At 48.8% G+C, this 19673-nt stretch overlaps 1 long non-coding RNA gene across 1 annotated transcript in view; it reads left to right on the top strand.

Moving 5' to 3' along the window:
- The window catches only part of LOC144140825 (uncharacterized), an 81000-nt gene that overhangs the window by 19649 nt on the left and 41678 nt on the right, over nt 1-19673 (top strand). The window contains exon 2 of the long non-coding RNA XR_013316362.1: nt 815-956. This is a non-coding gene — a long non-coding RNA (uncharacterized LOC144140825). The remainder of the gene's footprint in view (nt 1-814; nt 957-19673) is intronic.

Below are 19673 nucleotides of genomic sequence, written 5' to 3'. Positions count from 1 at the left end.
GATAGTCGTCTGGCTCGCCTGCCAAGAAAACTCATCCCTTCTCCTTACCGCTCACCTCTCAGGTTGTTCCTCTACCGCATCGCTAAACACGCTAGTGGTTTGCTCAATTCAATTTCATCTATCCGCGTTCTACTGCTCCACGCCGAATGCATCGATGCGAGGGCTGCCCTACGGCGGAGACAGGTGTGAATTGAGGTACCCTACTCGAAGAGGAGCGCGAAAAATAACTAGTGAAACGTTTCGTTACTGTTGCCGATTGATTTCTTAAAATGCCGCTAGGAAAACCGCGGGCTACGATTTTTTCATTTTCTGTACGAATTTTTGTTGAATCAACATTCCGTGAATTTTTAATCAACAAAACGCTACAAATATTACATAGGTAATGATGTCTTGCCCCTGAAAAGCGTAAGATTTTGTTTTAGCTCAACAATGTTGACAAGTATGAACATTTACAACGAACCTAGACATTTAGATTTGGCTGTGCGTATACAAACCTATTGTGCAGCATCTGTTTCACGTTCGCTGGTCGGCTGAATCGAGGGACTGGCAGATAGACAGACATTCCCAAATTTTCGCGTTCAAGTAGCCGAAGCAAGACTGTCGTCTATAAAAAAGAGACCTCTAATGAGTAGGTGGAATGACAAAACGTCAAAGCTTTTGGTTTGGAAAGCCACTATCTTGGTGATATGTCATTTTCCGCTACAAACCTAAACCATTTCTTACTTGGAAGCTTTTCATAAGGAACGAATGAAACATTCAATTAAAAACTCGATATTGCCATCTGCATTACTAAAGGAGTGAATATTGCCATCAGGTGCCTCGACATGGCTGGATCTTAAAAAGGAAGGGGAAAAATATATCCAACGTCTGAAATCCCATGGAGAAGAAGTTCAAAGTTGGGACCGAACCAAGCAATACATTTACTGGAATATCTCCGGCCTTCCTGATGGTAATGAGTAAGTAAGCCAATTTTCATACAAGAAACTGTAGAGTTCTTTTTAGTGTGACAAGCATAATATTTTTCCGAGGCTGTGTTGACAAATTTTACTGAAAATATGATTGGGTGTCCAAGCTGACTGCGAATTACATCGGCTTGCACGATACAGTGAGTATTGAAAATTAAAGTACGTACCTTGCGCTGAAACGTTGTACCAACCAGTGCCTTGAACTAGGTGGCCCTCGTAGCAGTTTCTAGTCCTGTCGCGCGTGAGTCCGTCCGGCTATCCAACACTTTTTGAGTAGTTGCTGCCGGTGTTATATTTTATAGGCTGATCAGAATATATGCTTCATACATTCTACCGGATCATTGTGCATTTAGCTCGAAATTCAAAGCCTTGGAGGGGAAAATTTCTGAACCCTTTATTTTAGTCGGAGACATAAACACTCGCAAAAATCTCCGGAATCTCCACAAACAGACGCCCCCGATCGTTTGAAAAGTTGTTTGGGTCATCTGTAAGTTTTTAGCCCCAGAGAAAACGGCTATCATATACAGGGTGTCCCAGCTATCATGCACCAAGATTTAAAAAAAGAGTAAAGGCGTAACTCGAAAGAAACCAGGTGCAAAATGTTTGCAGTACTGTGGAGAAGTGGGCAGTATTTTTTTCGTTTATGAGACCTAATTAACTAATTGTAATTAATTATCTAACTCGAGAAATACTGTCCTAATCACTAAAGTGTCAATGAGGCACTTGTAGGTAACCACGAGGGGCATCTAACTGCGCTATTTTCAGCGATGAACTAATTGCATACTCATTTATTCTGACTGATAAAGGAAACCCGCGCAATATGAAAAATACCACGTGACGGCGCCTCCGCGCGCACCGTAAAACAACGCCCTCAAACAGGCTGCCTCTGAGTTAGCCAGAATGAAATAGACAAAAGAAAGAAAGAAGAAATCGCGACCGAGTTTGTTCCTTATCTGCACACGCGTCCCGCGAATCTTGCTGCTGCTGCTCCTTCCATGCATGCTATTATCAAGGTGATGCGCTGTCTCTTCGGGCGGGTAACACGCAAAGCAGTTGCTTTCAATCAGCTTTGTTTGGGGACGCTGCTTTACAATGCGCGCGTAAGCGTCGTCACGTGGTATTTTTCATATTTCGCGGGTTTCCTTTATCAGTCAGAATAAATGAGTATGCAATTAGTTCGTCGCTGAAAATAGCGCAGTTAGATGCCCCTCGTGGTTATCTACAAGTGCCTCATTGACACTTTAGTGATTAGGACAGTATTTCTCGAGTTAGATAATTAATTACAATCAATTAATTAAGTCTCATTAACGAAAAAAATACTCTCCGCTTCTTCACAGTACTGCAAACATTATGCACTAGGTTTTCTTCGAGTTACGCAATTTCTCTTTTTTTAAATGTTGGTGCATGATAGCTGGGACACCCTGTATAACACCACACACGACACATATTCTACTATATGCTAAGGAATCCGTTCTGATATTCTTTACGCATTAAAGGAGCACTGACACCAATTTTAGGTGTTAATATTATTGTACAGTTCGCTTCCTTCACTCAACAGAATACCCTGGCTGAAATATGAGCGGCCTGCGACGCGAAGAACATAGTTCAATTGGATCTCATTTATCGCGCCGTCGGAACAGCGCGCGGAGCGGCACTCAGCAAATGGACATCAGCGTGACATCACTTCAGGAGAGGAAAAAGAAGTGACGCGACAGCGCTCATCAAAAACTCGTGACGTCAGTTCATGCGCACGGCCCCACGAGCGGCGAGCGGGTGCAACACCCTCTCAAGCGGGTGCCGGTGACATCCGCCCAAAGCGGTGAGGTCAGGCAGGGAGTCTGTCATATGCGCCGTTCGGGATGAAAGCGCGGGAATTTGAAACAAACGATTTTCAGGCCGTTCAATGTAATTAACTATCGCGCGCTGAAGTATTTGAAGTGATGTTTCAGGTTGGCCAGACCATTATGCATCGATAAAAGCAATAAAAGTGTAACATAAAAGTTTTGTGTCAGTGCTCCTTCTAAGTTATCGGCAGTAACCACTAACTCTTATACAAGTTACCATTTCCCAGTACATTTTAGTTGCATTTGCAAAGGAACGTAATAGTGACATATAAAAAGAATTACAATGAACCAGCGCAGATTAGAAAAGAATTGGAGCATAATTTACAACATTCATATGCTTTAAATACCACCTGGGCATAGATGAAGGCTGTGGCCCCCACCGGAAATACACTCGCTGCTGCCGAAACATCCTTGTTCAGCGAGTTATCCAGACTTCGGCTACGTCATGTAAGCTTAGTAGAATCAAGGAACGCATTATGGGAAATCACAAAATGCTTTCTGAAAACAATACTCTCGGCTTGGTGGAATAAAGAGCGTACTTAGACACGTTAGGCACAGAACAAGGGCTCGCGTACACACCACAGATGCGCCACTTTGGACGATCTCCTGGCTTTTGAGTATCCCAAAGCGATAATAAGCGTACCCGTTCTCCAGCTGAAGCTGATGGCTGGACGGCCTCTTACATTCTATAAAGTCTTATACAGAACTTAAAAAAAATCTATTAAATAAAAAACATACATTAGTCGAGTTTGCATACGCAATGAAAATTAGTACTACCACGCAAATGAAAGAGCAAGAGGACTCTAAATCGCATTATAAATCTGCAGTCAAGCACTACAACACGACTGCGTAGTCGGAGTTCCTATAAGACATTAAGCCATCGAATTGCCTTTAGTCTCCATTTTCTCTGCAGTGGATTATGGTTGCCTCCATGAAGACACGCTTCACACTCCCGTTTTTTATTGTCAAAATATGGCCCGTGCAACGCTTTGCATTCTCTGTAAGCAGGCTAGTGTGGTTCTAATTTGGAGAAGGGAAAAGGTTTTTTTTTTTGCGCAATAAGTCATGACCAGATTGTCTTGATCAGCTGACTGTGAAGGCACTTTGAAAAATCACTCACCAAGGGCTGGCATACTCCCCTAAAGGCCGAATTTTAAATGACTGCAAGGCAGGCTTTCAGTCGAGCATATCTACAAATAACTTGAAGCTTGTGAAAATTGCAGTGGTTGATATGAAACATGGATGCGTTAAAAAGAACTGCGAAAATCTATATTTTTCTTGGGAAAGGCCCACAATACAGCTTAGGGAAAAGGCATGCTGCGGGACTTAAAATCGTTCGGAAATTGTGGATATACCCTCTAGACATATTTGCAGAAAATTGTGTTTTTCATGGTAGACCGCCAAGCTACACACTTTTTATTCCTTCAATGAACGCACCTGGAATGAACTTCAATTACCCCCTACAGTACTTATTTTATTTACGTAGATGATATTGCCGCGAACCATACATTGGGTTTGTTTATTTGTGTTTTGCTTTTACCGCCCGGCTGCGCCGGTCTGTGTTATCTCTGCGCCAAGGGAAGCGCGTGTTCCATTCTTTCTTTCTGTGCCGCATGTGTTATCTGTTGTGATAGGGAGGGCATTCCGATCTAACGTGAACAGCCCAGAATAATCTTCTTGGATCTACTATGTTCTCGATGCGAATCGACGTTTCGAGAACCACGGGCGCCAAAAGATAAAAAGCCTGCAGTGCGGACGCCGGGGCATTCGATTCGACGACACTCGCCTGTGCAAGTCACTTTGTTGACCGCTGCTTCGCCGCCTCTGTATTCTTTTGAGTTGTTAGGGGAGCACAAGTTCGCTCCAATAAACGTGTTTCTCATTCAACACCACTGCATCGTCCTTGTCTTCGTGACATCTGGTGGAGGTGCTGGGTACGCACCCTTTATGACGACCTCTGCAAGCTGCCAGCCCAGTCCAACTAGAGCCAGCCTCCGACTGCAAGGATTGCCACCCGAGCTCGGTCTTCTGCCAGAAGGGCCCAAGAGAAGGAACGCTGCAACCAACACCATGGTGCAAGAAACAACGTCGCCAATCATCCTGCAGCAGCCCCGAGAACCGCCATCGTTCCGGGGAGCCCCCGCTGAAGACCCCGAAGAATGGTTGGAGAAGTTGGAGCGCGTCCGCATCTTCAACAGGTGGGACGATGAAGAAACTTTCCGACATGTCTTCTTTTACTTAGAAGATGCTGCTCGAACTTGGTTCGAGAACCATGAGAGCTCTTTGACCGACTGGACTCAATTCAAGAGGGAGTTCCTTAAGACCTTCACTACCGTGGTGAGAAAAGAGCGAGCTGCGCTTTTGCTTGAAACTCGAACGCAGCACCCCAACGAAGGAGTCGTGATTTTCGTTGAGGAGATGAAGCGACTTTTTCGTCGTGCGGACCCTGAAATGACCGAGGAAAAGAAGCTCAGGTTTCTAATGCGAGGAGTGAAGCAAGAGCTTTTTGCTTGTCTAGTCCGTAACCCTCCGAAGACAGTGGCCGAATTCGCGTCTGAGGCGGCCGCGATGGAGAAGACGCTAGAAATTCGAACCAGGCAGTACGACCGCCCTGTCAACGCGCTGTTCTCGGAGACCATCGGTGCTGCAAATGGAAGCTCCGATACATTGCGAGAGACCATCCGAGCAGTGGTCAGGGAGGAGCTTCGGAAGCTTTTTCCAACGACGCCGCAACCTCAAGTGGCTTCCCTGACCGACGTAATCCGAGAAGAAGTCCAAAACGCACTGGGAACTTCTACGCCGTCGGAAGCACCCCGCGAACCACAAGCCATGACCTACTCCTCGGCTGTTCGTCAACCCCGCCCTGCTCCAACCCGTCGTCAAGAGGCTGAGCCATACCGCCGTCCAACGCCGCCCGCCCGACGCCCTGTAGACCAATACCAGACGCCAAGGAAGACCGACGTGTGGCGAACGCCCGATAATCGCCCGCTGTGCTACCACTGCGGAGAGGCCGACCACATCTACCGTCGCTGTCCCTACAAGAGGCTCGGTTTGCGAGGGTTCTCCGTCGACGCCCCACGCCCCCGATACGGCCAGCGCCCTGCTGAGATCGAAGAATACCTCTCCAACACCAACCGAGGACCAGCCCGCTTCAACCGTTCACCGTCGCCCTACCCGTCTCAGTCACCAAACCGCCGCAGCACTGCTGACTTCTCACGTGGAAGGTCCCCCAGCCCACGCGGGGGAAACTAAAAGCAGCAACTTCGGGAGGTAAAGTTGCACAACGGCGGAAAAATGAAAACCCTCCAACGACGCAGCGGCTCGCTGAAGACCATCATTCACGACATGCCCTCATCCCGACGACCCGACCTAGCCCTAACGAGACTCCTGAACACGACGACAGCTACACGGCGCGACGCGTACCCGACCTGACCAAGACGTCCGTTGAGAAGAAGACGACAACGACGATGCACAGTGCCCGACCATCAACACGTACAAGCAGAGATACGACGCCCCGACGAACCCGCAACTCGAGGACGACTGCATCTGACGTCAAGGTGTCCATCGATGGCTTTGACGTAGTCGCCCTCGTAGACACGGGAGCTGACTATTCGGTAATGAGCGGACCATTTGCGTCTAAACTGAAGAAAGTTATGACCAGATGGGACGGTCCGCACATACGCACAGCAGGAGGCCACCTCGTGACGCCAAGTGGAACGTGCACATCGCGCGTCACCATAGACGGCACAACGTACCCTGCGGCGTTCGTCGTTCTGCCTAACTGCTCCCGCGACGTGATTCTCGGAATGGACTTTTTGACGGACAACGGCGCAATAATTGATCTGCAGACCAAGTCGATAACATTTTCCTCCAATCACTCCACGACGCCGCAGCCGAACCCCGATCACCGTGCTGCTGTCAGGATCGCCGACGATCACATCACCCTGCCACCCCGCGCAAGCTTGATGATCGCCGTCTACTGTGAGGATGCTGCTTCTGACATCGACGCTATCGTAGAGAGTGATCGAAGGTTGCTTCTCGACCGCGGTGTCTCCGTCGCAAGAGGCATTGCGCACTTTAAGCAACGCCAATCTCACGTTTTGGTCACTAATTTCACCGAAGAGTACCAGCATTTAAACAAGGGAGCTGCAATTGCGTTCCTCGAAGAAACGCAAGAAGCAAGTGATGTGATCGCAGTCGCCGACTTTGAACGCACACCCGTAGAAACATTCAAGCTCCCGCAGCCATTCGACGTGAATCCGGCGCTACCGCAAGAACAACGGAAAAAATTATTGGCTTTGCTGCGTCGCTATAGCGAATGTTTTTCGTCGAGCGCAAAACTACGTCAGACCCCTCTAGCGAAGCACCGAATAATAACCGAAGATGGAGCCCGACCTACCCGACAGTCACCGTACCGCGTCTCTTCACACGAACGGGAAGCCATCCGGACTCAAGTCGACGACATGCTGAGCGATGACATTATACAGCCATCGAAAAGCCCCTGGGCTGCGCCCGTCGTACTCGTAAAGAAAAAAGACGGCACATTAAGGTTTTGCGTTGACTACCGGCGACTGAACAAAATCACGAAAAAGGACGTGTACCCCCTCCCCCGAATCGACGACGCCCTCGACCACCTCTGCCACGCGAAGTACTTCTCATCGATGGACCTGAAGACCGGCTACTGGCAAATTGAAGTGGACGAGAGAGACCGAGAGAAGACTGCATTTATAACCCCAGACGGCCTATATGAGTTCAAGGTGATGCCGTTTGGGCTGTGCACAGCACCAGCGACGTTTCAAAGAGTCATGGACACTGTGCTAGCTGGCCTTAAGTGGCACACCTGCCTCGTATACCTCGACGACGTAGTGGTATTCGCCCGGACTTTCGACGAACACCTTGCAAGGTTGGAGTCTGTACTCGAGGCCATTCGTACATCGGGGTTGACGCTGAAGCCTGAAAAGTGCCGTTTCGCATACGGGGAACTCAAGTTCTTGGGCCACGTCGTCAACGCCGCGGGAGTCCTACCTGACCCGGCAAAAACTTCAGCCATTGCGAACTTCCCAAGGCCAAAAGACAAGAAGGGCGTGCGGAGATTTCTCGGGCTGTGCGCATACTACCGGCGCTTCGTCGCAAACTTCGCACGCATTGCAGAGCCACTCACGCGCTTGACGAAAGATTGCACCCCTTTCAGCTGGGAAAACGACCAAGAAAAAGCATTCGGCGAGCTGCAAAAACGCCTGCAAAGCCCGCCCGTGCTCGCTCATTTCGACGGAAATGCCGAAACGGAAATGCATACGGACGCCAGTGATATAGGCTTGGGTGCCGTCCTTGTCCAAAAGCAAAGCGGCTGCGAAAGGGTAATCGCCTATGCTAGCCGTGGTCTGTCGAAGGAGGAGAAAAACTATTCTGCCTCTGAGAAAGAGTGCCTGGCTATTATATGGGCGATTTCAAAATTTCGCCCATACGTGTATGGAAGGCCATTCAAGGTTGTAACAGACCACCATGCGCTGTGTTGGCTCGCCAATTTGAAGGACCCCTCTGGCCGTCTTGGGCGGTGGAGCTTGCGCCTGCAGGAGTTCGACGTTACAGTCGTTTATAAATCCGGCAGGAAACACTCCGACGCCGACTGCCTGTCCCGCGCCCCCGTCGACCCACCACCACAAGACTCTGATGAAGACAGCGCGTTCTTCGGGATCGTGACGGAGAGCGACCTAGCCGCCCAGCAGCGTGCCGACCCCGACTTACGCGTCATAATCGAGTACCTCGAGGGATGCAACGTTGCCGTTCCTAGAACCTTCAAACGCAGTTTACCAGCATTCAGCCTGAGAAACTCCGTCCTTGTGAAGAAGAATTTCAGCCCCGGAACAAGAGCGAATTACCTTCTCGTCATCCCCGCGGACCTTCGTGACGAAATTTTGGAAGCGTGCCACGACGACCCGTCTTCCGGACATCTGGGCACAGCCCGCACTATTGGAAAAATCAAGGCGAGGTACTACTGGCCCGGCCTTACCTCTGACGTCACCCACTACGTCCGGAGCTGCCGTGACTGCCAGCGACGAAAAACGCCGCCGACAAGACCCGCCGGACTTCTGCAACCGATCGCCGTCCCATCGAGACCATTTCAACAGATTGGAATGGACCTTTTAGGCCCGTTCCCTACGTCACGATCACAGAACAAGTGGATTGTCGTAGCGACAGACTACATGACGCGCTATGCAGAGACCGCCGCTCTTCCGAGGGGGACTGCACAAGAAGTGGCGAAGTTCTTTATAAGCCAAGTTGTGCTGCGACATGGAGCCCCAGAAGTACTAATCACAGACCGCGGAACGGCATTTACTGCGGAGCTGATGCAAGGAGTATTACGCTACAGCAACACGGATCACCGAAGAACGACGGCGTACCACCCCCAAACGAACGGACTAACAGAACGTCTGAACAAGACAATCGCAGATATGCTGTCAATGTACGTTGACGTTGAACATAAGACTTGGGACGAAGTGCTCCCGTATGTCACGTTTGCGTACAACACGGCTATCCAGGAGACGACAAAGCTGACGCCGTTCGAGCTTGTCTACGGTAGAAGGCCGACTACGATGCTCGACGCCATGCTTCCGCACGTAGAAGACGACGACCTCAACGCCGACGTCCACGGATATCTTCAACGTGCGGAGGAGGCCCGCCAGCTCGCTCGAGTTCGTATAACGGACCAGCAGCTGGTGGATGCGGGCCGCTACAACCTCCGACGCCGAGACGCCGAGTACCAACCAGGGGATCGTGTGTGGGTTTGGACTCCCATCCGACGACGCGGACTCAGTGAGAAGCTCCTGCGACGGTATTTCGGACCCTACCAGATTCTACGACGTGTTGGCCAACTTACCTACGAAGTGATCCCCGATGGTGACTCCGGCACATCACGACGACGCACGCGGCCTGAAGTCGTCCACGTGGTTCGCTTAAAACCTTTCTACGGACGATGACGAACTTTTATTTTCATTTGTTCGGACTGTCGCTTATGTTAGCATCGGGTCGATGCACTCTTAGAGGGGGGGTAATGCCGCGAACCATACATTGGGTTTGTTTATTTGTGTTTTGCTTTTACCGCCCGGCTGCGCCGGTCTGTGTTATCTCTGCGCCAAGGGAAGCGCGTGTTCCATTCTTTCTTTCTGTGCCGCATGTGTTATCTGTTGTGATAGGGAGGGCATTCCGATCTAACGTGAACAGCCCAGAATAATCTTCTTGGATCTACTATGTTCTCGATGCGAATCGACGTTTCGAGAACCACGCGCGCCAAAAGATAAAAAGCCTGCAGTGCGGACGCCGGGGCATTCGATTCGACGACACTCGCCTGTGCAAGTCACTTTGTTGACCGCTGCTTCGCCGCCTCTGTATTCTTTTGAGTTGTTAGGGGAGCACAAGTTCGCTCCAATAAACGTGTTTCTCATTCAACACCACTGCATCGTCCTTGTCTTCGTGACAATATTCACGTGAGTTTTATGACCTGCAACCTGTCGACGTGGGAACGTCCAGTACAACTGGCTTCTTATATGCTTGCGAATGGTGCGGCAGAAAAGGATTTTAAGCTGCACCCCGAAAACGCACTCGTGTCTTATTCTCCAAGTAAAGAAGAAATAATTGTAAATCAAAAGTTCAACCTAATAAGGTATTCACTTTATCAAAAAGAAACAATAATTTCTGAGTTCTGCTGCCAACAATCTTTTTGTTCCTTATATAAGACTACTTAGAACAAAGACTATATAGCAATTGGCTTCACTAAACGTTTTCCACCCACTGTTCTTACGGGGCGCATAACACTTACCGACTGCGTATGTTCAAAGGTTTGGTAAGGTCATTGAGAGCTTAAGGGCCTGTTGCATACTGGTCAGCCGGCGTAACAAATATTGAAGTTAGTGCTTCACTTTGGATTTCGTCTTGCCACTGCAGCTTTCCGGATGAGCAATATCCGGCGCCCGAGCAGATGCGCGAATATGATACGTGGTGCATAGAATACAGCGCAGGTATAGTTATTGTGTATGCTCTGGAGATCAAATTCCTGTAAAATTGTATGGGCTCCCGTGTCATGAACAAAAATCTATGAAAAAACGCATTTTTATATCCCCCTTGACTGTCTATACCTTCCCCTTTGCGAATTAAAGTGCAGTCATTAAATCTCCGGGTCACGTTCAATAGCACGTACAAACGGTCAATAATCAGCGTCCTTGCTTAAAGGAGCCATGAAGAGAAAATGCAAGTTTGTTTTACTCGAAAGAATTCGTGTTTTATAGTGCCCCAGCGCTTGTCCGGATACCAACGATGCTTTATTCACTGAGAAATTAGCCAATTTATGTTAAAATTTTGTTTTTCCCGCTAAATCGTTTGTTTTCGGGGTCTCCAATCACATCACAGGAACCGGCCGCTCTGCAGCCTAGGGTGCCTTGATTCACGCGTCCGCCGTACAGGGTAGAGACACGTATACGTGGGCGCCGCCATTTTGGGTCTCTCGCTCGCCGCCGAAGCAAGTCATTATGTCAAAACAGCGCTAAAAGTATCGCCGCAACGCGGTTTACTGGCGAAGTTTGAGTCATCTTATCTGTTTCGCGCTGCTAGGTCTCGTGGGAAACGAAAAGAACAACGCGTTGAGTACGTTGGCCCAATTGCGGCGGCACGGGACCGTTCAAAGGGTGTCTCCACCCTGTACGGCAGTGTTGGCATCCAGGTACCCTAAGGTGGCGTTCCCGCGTTTCTTTACGTTACCTGAACGTAGATGGAGCCACCATACCGTGGAAAACCTATGGTTTGTTTCTGACCGTATTTAAACCTTGCTTGTTTTTGTTCTGGGAGAAAATAATCGTTCCGTAAAACAGTGCTCGCTCGACAAATATGGTCACGGAAGCCACCGTTGCTTGCGTCGATTGGCCAGTGTCGTCTGAGACATCCCCAAGCTTCGCAGTGCTGTGCAGCTAAACCAAGCATAGTGCGCGCAGTACCAATAGCAGTACGCATCAGTACTTCTATGTTTTCGTAACTTCCACTGTTTGTCCCACCATACTTATTGTTTTTAAAGAATGTGCCCTAAATTTAAGCGCAAATCGCTCGCCGATCGGCTAGCTTATAAGCTCTACCTAATTAGCGTCTGCTTGTGCCGGCCTCTGCCAATCGCAGAGCTGGCTCGAATGACATCATAGGTTCTGTTGCGGGAGATGAGCTGGTGGGTCGCATGGTCATTCCCTTTTATCCTGATTATGTAGCTTATATGAGCGAAGTTTACTTTAAAAGTGGTGTCAGTATGATTCTAAGGAGGCAATCTTTTGATTGAACCAAACTTGTGTTTTCTCTTCATGGCTTCTTTAATAGCGTGCGGCTTAAATTTGCAGTAATTTTTCTTAAAAGAAAAAAAAAACGAACATGCCGAGAAGACTGGTATTACAATCATTAAATTGAACGCTCGTATTGCCGCTGCTTTTTACACATATTTTTCAAAGTCAACACTAGCTGTACCTTCTGCAGCAAACGCCCCCAGTTTTTTTTTTCTGCAGACACCATGAGCAAAAACGTGAGTATCTTTACAAATAGGGAGCACGGCTATTTATTCACAGTAGAACACGTTCACAAAACCGAGCAGGCAGTTCCAGTATTTTAACGGACTCGATAACCATTGCATGAGCTCGACGGAGGGGCAAACAGACTAGCAACTGTTAACCTTTTCATGAAATCCATAACGTCTGCCTATGCCCGCAAATTGGCTGTAGTAGTGAGCGGCGTACCTGGTCTCAGTAGCACTTAGACAATAAAATACCTGACAACACTAAGTTTCCAGGAACTTCCCGCACTCCTGTAGGTGGCCCTCTGATCCTTTAAAGGAACATAAAATAGTTCATACTGAAATTAATTTGCCAATTATGATAGCAATGATGAGACAACAAATACACAACAAACTATGCAGCCTAAACCGCGTATACGCCTTATTTAAAATCTGCTGTCCTCTCGCGACCCCGCGAGCTCGGACGCCATGATCAAGGGTTGAAAAGGAAACCAGAGCAGCTGACTGCAGAGACTGTTGGGCAAGCTAGCTAGGGTGTGCTGTCGTCCAGGATGCCCACATACTGTTGTGTGCCATGCTACACACAAAGTGGGAAAAGGATGCTCAAGGAAGAAAGGAAAGAACTCTAAGCGTCGAAATATTATTGTTTATTGTGTTATCGCAGGTTCCTTAACGATCGTTGATGTTGTGCCTTCTCTTCTATGCATGGGTGTCGGGTGTGCTGGAAATCGTACGTTTTACATTCGTTGTGGTAACAAGGACAGGAAAAATTGTATCCGTGTGATCCGACAGTCGTTACCAAAGAACTGCCTGCGTGACTCAAATCTGTGAGCAATTACTTTGCGGTGACGCAGTAGGTATTGCGGGTTGCAACTGCCGCGATCGCCGCGAAAGAGATCGAGGCTATAAAACGATGATGATGATGATGGTTTAAGTTTAATGGCGCAAGGCCGACATGGGCAAAGAGCGCCAAATACAAAGTTATTTGATAAGGAGGGAAATCGGATAAAATCAGTTAAATACTATGAGCACGTCTGGTGTAAAGGGCCAGGGTGAAGAACGTGAGTGGTAAAAAGATAAATACGGTGGCTGGTGTATAGGACCAGGGGTAAAACTATGGGTGATAAGAGATGAGTTGTAAGAAATGAACTTCAGATAGGAACCTTAAGGTTCGCTGAACAGAGAACATGCCTTCATCTCCTAAGAAGTATGATGGGTGTGGTGGAATATGTCGTGTGTGTAGTTGTGGGAAGTGTTTTCGTCGTGTAATGTCGAGTGCTATACATTGTATGAGGATGTGGATCACGGATAGGGCCTCTCCGCACCTGCTGCACAGAGGTCTTGGAGACCCCGTGAGAAGGTGCGAGTGCGTTGCATGAGTGTGCCCTATCCGTAATCTAGCCAAGGCGACTTCAGTGTATCTATTGCGTGTGTCGGTGGTGTATGGTCCCAAGTGTGGTTTTATTACGTGTAACTTGTTGTCTGTTTGTTCGCTCCAGTGTGTTTGCCATGTTTTGCGAAGTTGTTGTCTGATGTGTGGTTTCACGTCGGTGTAGGGTAATGTGGTTATGTCTACTGTATTCGAGAGTGTAGCAGCAGCAGCCATTCGGTCCGCTGCTTCGTTCCCGGCTATACCACTGTGGCCAGGGACCCAGCAAAGAACCAGATCAAATTTGCGTACATACACCGACATAATACCCTTGACTATTAGATTTACAACGTGATTTTTTGAAGACTTTGTTGACGACAACGCCCGCACGACACTGAGGGAGTCTGTATATATAATGGATTGTGGGATGTGACTTTGAAGGATATGATTAACAACAAGAAGTACACCATAAGCCTCTGCCGTAAAGATACTGGTATTACTGTTAAGAGTTCTAGTGACATTAAGGCCGGGCCCATGCGCCGCGCAGGACACAGAGGTGGCAGTTTTAGAGGCGTCCGTATAAAATTCAGAAAATTGATACTTCTGCTGCAAGTACAAGAAGTGCTGCAGAATTGCACATGTGGGAGCTCAGTTTTTATCTACATGTGTGAAGGATGTGTCGCATGATACAGGGCGGAGATGCCATGGTGCTATAAAATCTGTTTGAGAACTTTGTATGGTGTCTAAAAAGGAGACAGAAAGCTCTGACGCTTCCTCTCTAACTCTGTAAGAGAAGGGCGCAGAGAACGATGGTCGGTTTAGGAGTAGTGCAGTCTGAGACGTATCATAAAAAGCCGATTTAAAAGGATGGCGTGGCATAGATGAAATTTTAAAAGCAAAAAGAAGATCTGTGTATGCTCGCTGACGTTGTAGGTCCCACTTATTACACTCCACATAGAAGCTTTCGACCGGGCTAGTCCGGAAGGCGCCACATGCCAACCGAAGCCCCAGATGAAGCACTGGGTCCAGCATTTTGAGGGATGTCTTACTTGCTGACCCATAAACAACGCTTCCATAATCTAATCGTGAACCTATCAGGCTGGTAAAAAAACGTAAAAGAAGTTGTTTGTCAGCCCCATATAAAGAGTGGGAGAGAACTTTGAGTATATTCATGGCCTTTAAGCATTTATGTTTAAGTTGTTTTATGTGTGGAATGAACGAGAGCTTTTCGTCAAGGACTACACCTAAAAACTTGTGTTCATTTCTGACTGGAATTGAGACACCATTGAGTTTGATGTCTGGATCCGGCCGAATGCCGCGCCTTTTCGAAAACAAAACACAAGTACACTTCACTGGATTAAATTTAAAACCGTTGCTACCTGCCCAGCCAGCTAGCTTGTTAACACCAAGCTGGACTTGGCGCTCGCAGATAGACAGGTTACAAGACTTAAAGGATAACTGCACGTCGTCTACATAGATTGAGCAGGAAATGGTTGGTGGCAGAGCCTTCCGAAGAGAGTTCATTTTTACAATAAACAACGTGCAACTCATAACTCCACCTTGCGGAACACCGTTTTCCTGCACATGAACTCTAGAGAGTGCAGATCCAACTCGCACGCGAAACGTTCTTTCAGAGAGGTAACTGGCAAGCGTGTTCCACATGTTACCCGACATACTAAAGCACTTCAAATCGCTGAGGATGCCGTACCGCCAAGCAGTGTCGTACGCCTTTTCAAGATCAAAGAATACTGTCATACAGTACTGCTTATGGAGGTAAGCATCTTTAATATATGACTCTAACCCAACGAGTTGATCGTTTGTAGATCGCCCCGCCCTAAAGCCTGCCTGACAGCTCTCGAGAAGACCGTTATACTCTAAGAAGTACACGAGTCTCCTGTTTATCATCTTCTCGAAGAGCTTACACAGGCAGCTTGTCAGGGCAATGGGGCGATAACTGGCGGGAGAGGAAGGGTCCTTCCCTTCCTTTAGGAAAGCCACTACTATGGCCTCCCTCCAAGAGCGTGGGAACTGCCCCGAAAGAAATATTTTATTGTAGAGGTGAAGAAGTATTTCAAGTGTGTCTGCATGTAAGTGTTGTATCATTGTGTATGAAATCCTGTCTGCACCTGGAGCTGAAGGCTTACAAGTACCGAGTCCGACCTTCAGCTCATGAAGGGAAAAGGGGGTGTTATAGGATGAGTTCGACTTATTAGTTTCTCGCAAGGACTTCTTCTCACATGATGCTTTGTGTTTAATGAAAGTGTTGGTGTAGTGTGCTGAACTGGACACGTGTTCGAAGTGTTGTGCAAGTGTGTTAGCCTGGTCTTGCAGTGTGTCCCCTGTTGTACTAACCAGGGGCAGGCTGTGTGTCTGTTGTCCTTTTAGTTTTCGTATTCGTGTCCAGACTTTGTGTGTGTCAGTGTATGAGTTGATGGAAGTGAGGAAGGTGCGCCAACTCTCCCTTTTCGCCTCACGACGCACTCGCTTCCCAAAAGCCTTTGCCCGTTTAAAAGAAATGAGGTTATGTGACGTGGGGTACCGGCGAAGGACACCCCACGCCTTGTTCTGGGCCTCTCGCGTCCGCCTGCAGTCCTCGTTCCACCAGGGCCTCCTTGGGGTGCGGGACCCACTGGAGGCCTGGGGAATGGACTTTTCGGCAGCGTCCAGGATGTGCGCCGTGACGAGTTGGGCGGCTTCCTCCACGTGTAGGTGTTTTATGGATGTGTGGTGTAGTTTAGATGTTTCTGTGAATGTACTCCAGTTTGCTTTTGATTCATTAAACCTGTTATGGGCAGATGGACTGCATGGGCCTTTACCTCTGTATGTTAGGGATGTGGGGAAGTGGTCACTACCATATGGGTCCGTGCCCACGCCCCACTCAAGACATGGAAAGAGAATTGCGGAACCAATAGCCAAGTCAAGATGCGAGTATGTATTGTGTCCTAAGTTATGGTATGTAGGCTGTTTTTTGTTGAAAAGGCATGCTCCGGAGGATGTAAGAAACTTCTCTATGAGGCGACCTCGGGCATCCGTTCTAGAGGAGCCCCAAAGAGAGTTGTGCGCATTAAGGTCGCCTGTTACGATGTATGGTTCGGGCATCTGGTCGACCAGCGCCTCGAAGTCAGAGCTCAGAAGTGCAAAATCAGGAGAGATGTAAATGGAGCATACCGTTATTAACCTATTAAATATTATCGTACGGATTGCTACAGCCTCAAGGACAGTGTTCAGAGTGACAGGGTGGCAGGCTAAGGATTTCCGGGCGACAATTGCCACACCTCCTGAAGAGTGTGTGCAGCCAACCCTGTCCTTTCTGAATACCATGTACCTATTTAAGAAATTTGTTTGTTTAGAATTGAGGTGGGTTTCCTGGAGACTCATGATACTTGGCTGACTGGCATGCAGAATCTCATACACATCGTCAAGATTTTTAAGGAGGCCTCTGCAGTTCCATTGGATGATGTTTTCTGTTCCCATTATTTAAGTTTAAGAATAACTGGAGTGTGTGTATGTGTTCATGTGTCGTCTTTCGGGGCTGTTACTCTGGGATTAGGCTTTTTAGGCCTGTCTGTAGGCTTGGAAGTCGGTGGCCGCTCCTTGCGCTGCGTTGCAGGCAGGAACGGCCCGACATCCATCTCGTCGTCGGATGTCCGAGGGGTGCCCGTCGGACCGGGCCCCCCGGACTTGGCCCCCCCTCGGGAGCCCTTCGTTTGAGCCGCCACCGCCGAGGGCGTCCGGGGCACCAGAGGTGGCACGGGCGGTGCGGTGACGGTGGGAGCCGGTGCGGGGCCCGTGGTGTCCATCACCTCGGTACCCTCCAACGGACAGGAGGACGGGGAGACAGAGGCGGGAGCGGCACCGGTCCCGACAGAAGTGGTTTGCACCACAACCGCTGCTGCCTCAGCAAGCGGCGTGGTGCCGGGTTGGGCTGCGTGAGGCAACCCAGGGGGGGGCGGGGGTGGGACCAGGTCAGCCTCGCTGAACTGGGTCCCTGTGGAAACCAGACGCCGCTCCGCCCCCCGGCGAGCCGCGTCTGCGTACTTCCCCAGAGGGAAAGAGGCAAACCTCTTTCGCGCCTCTGGGAAGGTGATGTTCTCCGTGACCTTGATGTTAATTATCTTTTTTTCCATTTGAAATTTTTCACACTTGCGGGAGTAGGCTGCATGCGCCCCCCCGCAGTTCACACAAGAGAGGGTGTCGGATGTACAGTTGTCACTCGGATGGTCATGCGACGCGCATTTTGCACACGTCGTTCGGCCACGGCAGGAGTTTGTACCGTGCCCGAACCGCTGGCACTTAAAACAGCGCCGCGGGTTCGGGATGTAGGGACGGATGGAGCAACGGATAAAACCTGCATTGATGTGTTGTGGCAGAACTGCGCGGTCGAAAGTCAAGATAATGTGTTTGGTGGGAATCTCCTTGTCGTCTCTGCGGATAGTGATGCGTCTCACGGCAGTGACGCCTTGATCCTTCCAGCCGGCAAGGAGATCCACATCCGTTTCGTTCAAGAGATCAGTCTCGGATATTACACCTTGCCAGCTGTTGAGGCTCCGATGGGGTGTGACCCTGATGTCTAGATCAGCCAGTCTAGTCTGAGCTAGAAGCTTCGTGGACTGCTGCTTGTCATTTACCTCGATTAGTAGTTCACCAGACCTTTGGTTTTTGCACTTATATGATTTTCCTATTATGGCTTCAAGATATTTTGCGATCAAGAACACTGACTGAGATGCAAGAGGGTGGGTTGGATTGAGGGACTCCATGACAAGAAATCGAGAGTAATGATCTGGTTCAGGAAATGTTAAAGATGGCAATTGGGGAAAAGATACTTCGGTGCGGCCCCTTTTCAGGGACCGATCACGTTTGGGGGGGGGGGGGTTTGAAAATGCCATATAGCATAGTATAAAAGCAGTGAGACTGGGGTACTTTCTTCTTTGACCTTACCCTGTTAGCCAAAGAGGTCCCGGAGCTCCCTGCCTGGTGAACAGACAGGGAGCCCATCCGCCGGAGCTTGACCTGGGCTCCGACGGCCACCGTTCGTGGTTTCTAACCCTCCACCTATAAACACATCGCCACGGTTGGATCCAGCTTATGTTTGGGGGCTCGGGGTCCGCGGTATCGCCAGTACCGTCACCAAGATTGCTCAAGGTGCCCCGTGCGGGGGGCTATAAAACGATATAAGCTCAATACCAAAAAGAACAGCTACGTGTACGCGTGTCATACTGATTGGTTAGCGGTCGGTTTTTCCCTTTGATGTTTGAAATTAGTTTATCTTCCGGAAGGCAAAAACGTCAACTGACGTTTCAACGTACAGGCTGCAACCGCTGTGTTCATACACACACTTTGTGAGCTCAGGGCCCACTTGGTTGTTACAGTTCGTTGTCTGATGTGCTGTTTGATGTGCAGTTTGCATCAATCAGTGTTTTACGTGCCCACGACGAAAACAATTTCCCGCGGTAGGTTGTGCACGCTATTGGTTACGGAACGATCGCCGGAGGGCGCTGGACTCTCCCCGCCGCTTTGGCACTTGCTTGTTTCGCTGCGCGCGCGCTGCATTTTTTGCGCTACGATTAGGTCCGGGTAAAACTTTCTTTCGACTTATGAAAGCATGCATCTTAGCACGTGTCCAACAAGTTAAACACATCGCTTGTAACATTAGTGAAGTTTTACCTTTGAATAATAATTTGACATTACCTAATGGAGTTTCTCCTCAAAAATTGAAAGTAGCACGAGTTAGGCCAATTCACAAAGGTCATTGCGATGACCCTTTGTCCAATTACAGGACAATCTCTGTGTTGACTGTCTTTTCAAAAATATTTGCAGAACGAATGCATACTAGACTAACAAACGTCTTCAATACACACAAGGTCTTTTCACCGTATCAGTACGGCTTTCAAAAGGAGGCTCTGCTTAATATTAAGGAGAGTATAATAGAAAATATACAGGGAAACAAATTTACACAT

The sequence above is a fragment of the Haemaphysalis longicornis genome, unplaced genomic scaffold, assembly GCF_048455015.1.
Source record: "Haemaphysalis longicornis isolate Haplotype H1 unplaced genomic scaffold, Haemaphysalis longicornis Haplotype H1 scaffold_50, whole genome shotgun sequence".
Lineage (NCBI taxonomy): Eukaryota > Metazoa > Arthropoda > Arachnida > Ixodida > Ixodidae > Haemaphysalis > Haemaphysalis longicornis.
The sequence above is the reverse complement of the archived record's forward strand: the minus strand, read 5'-3'. Positions and strand labels throughout refer to the sequence as shown.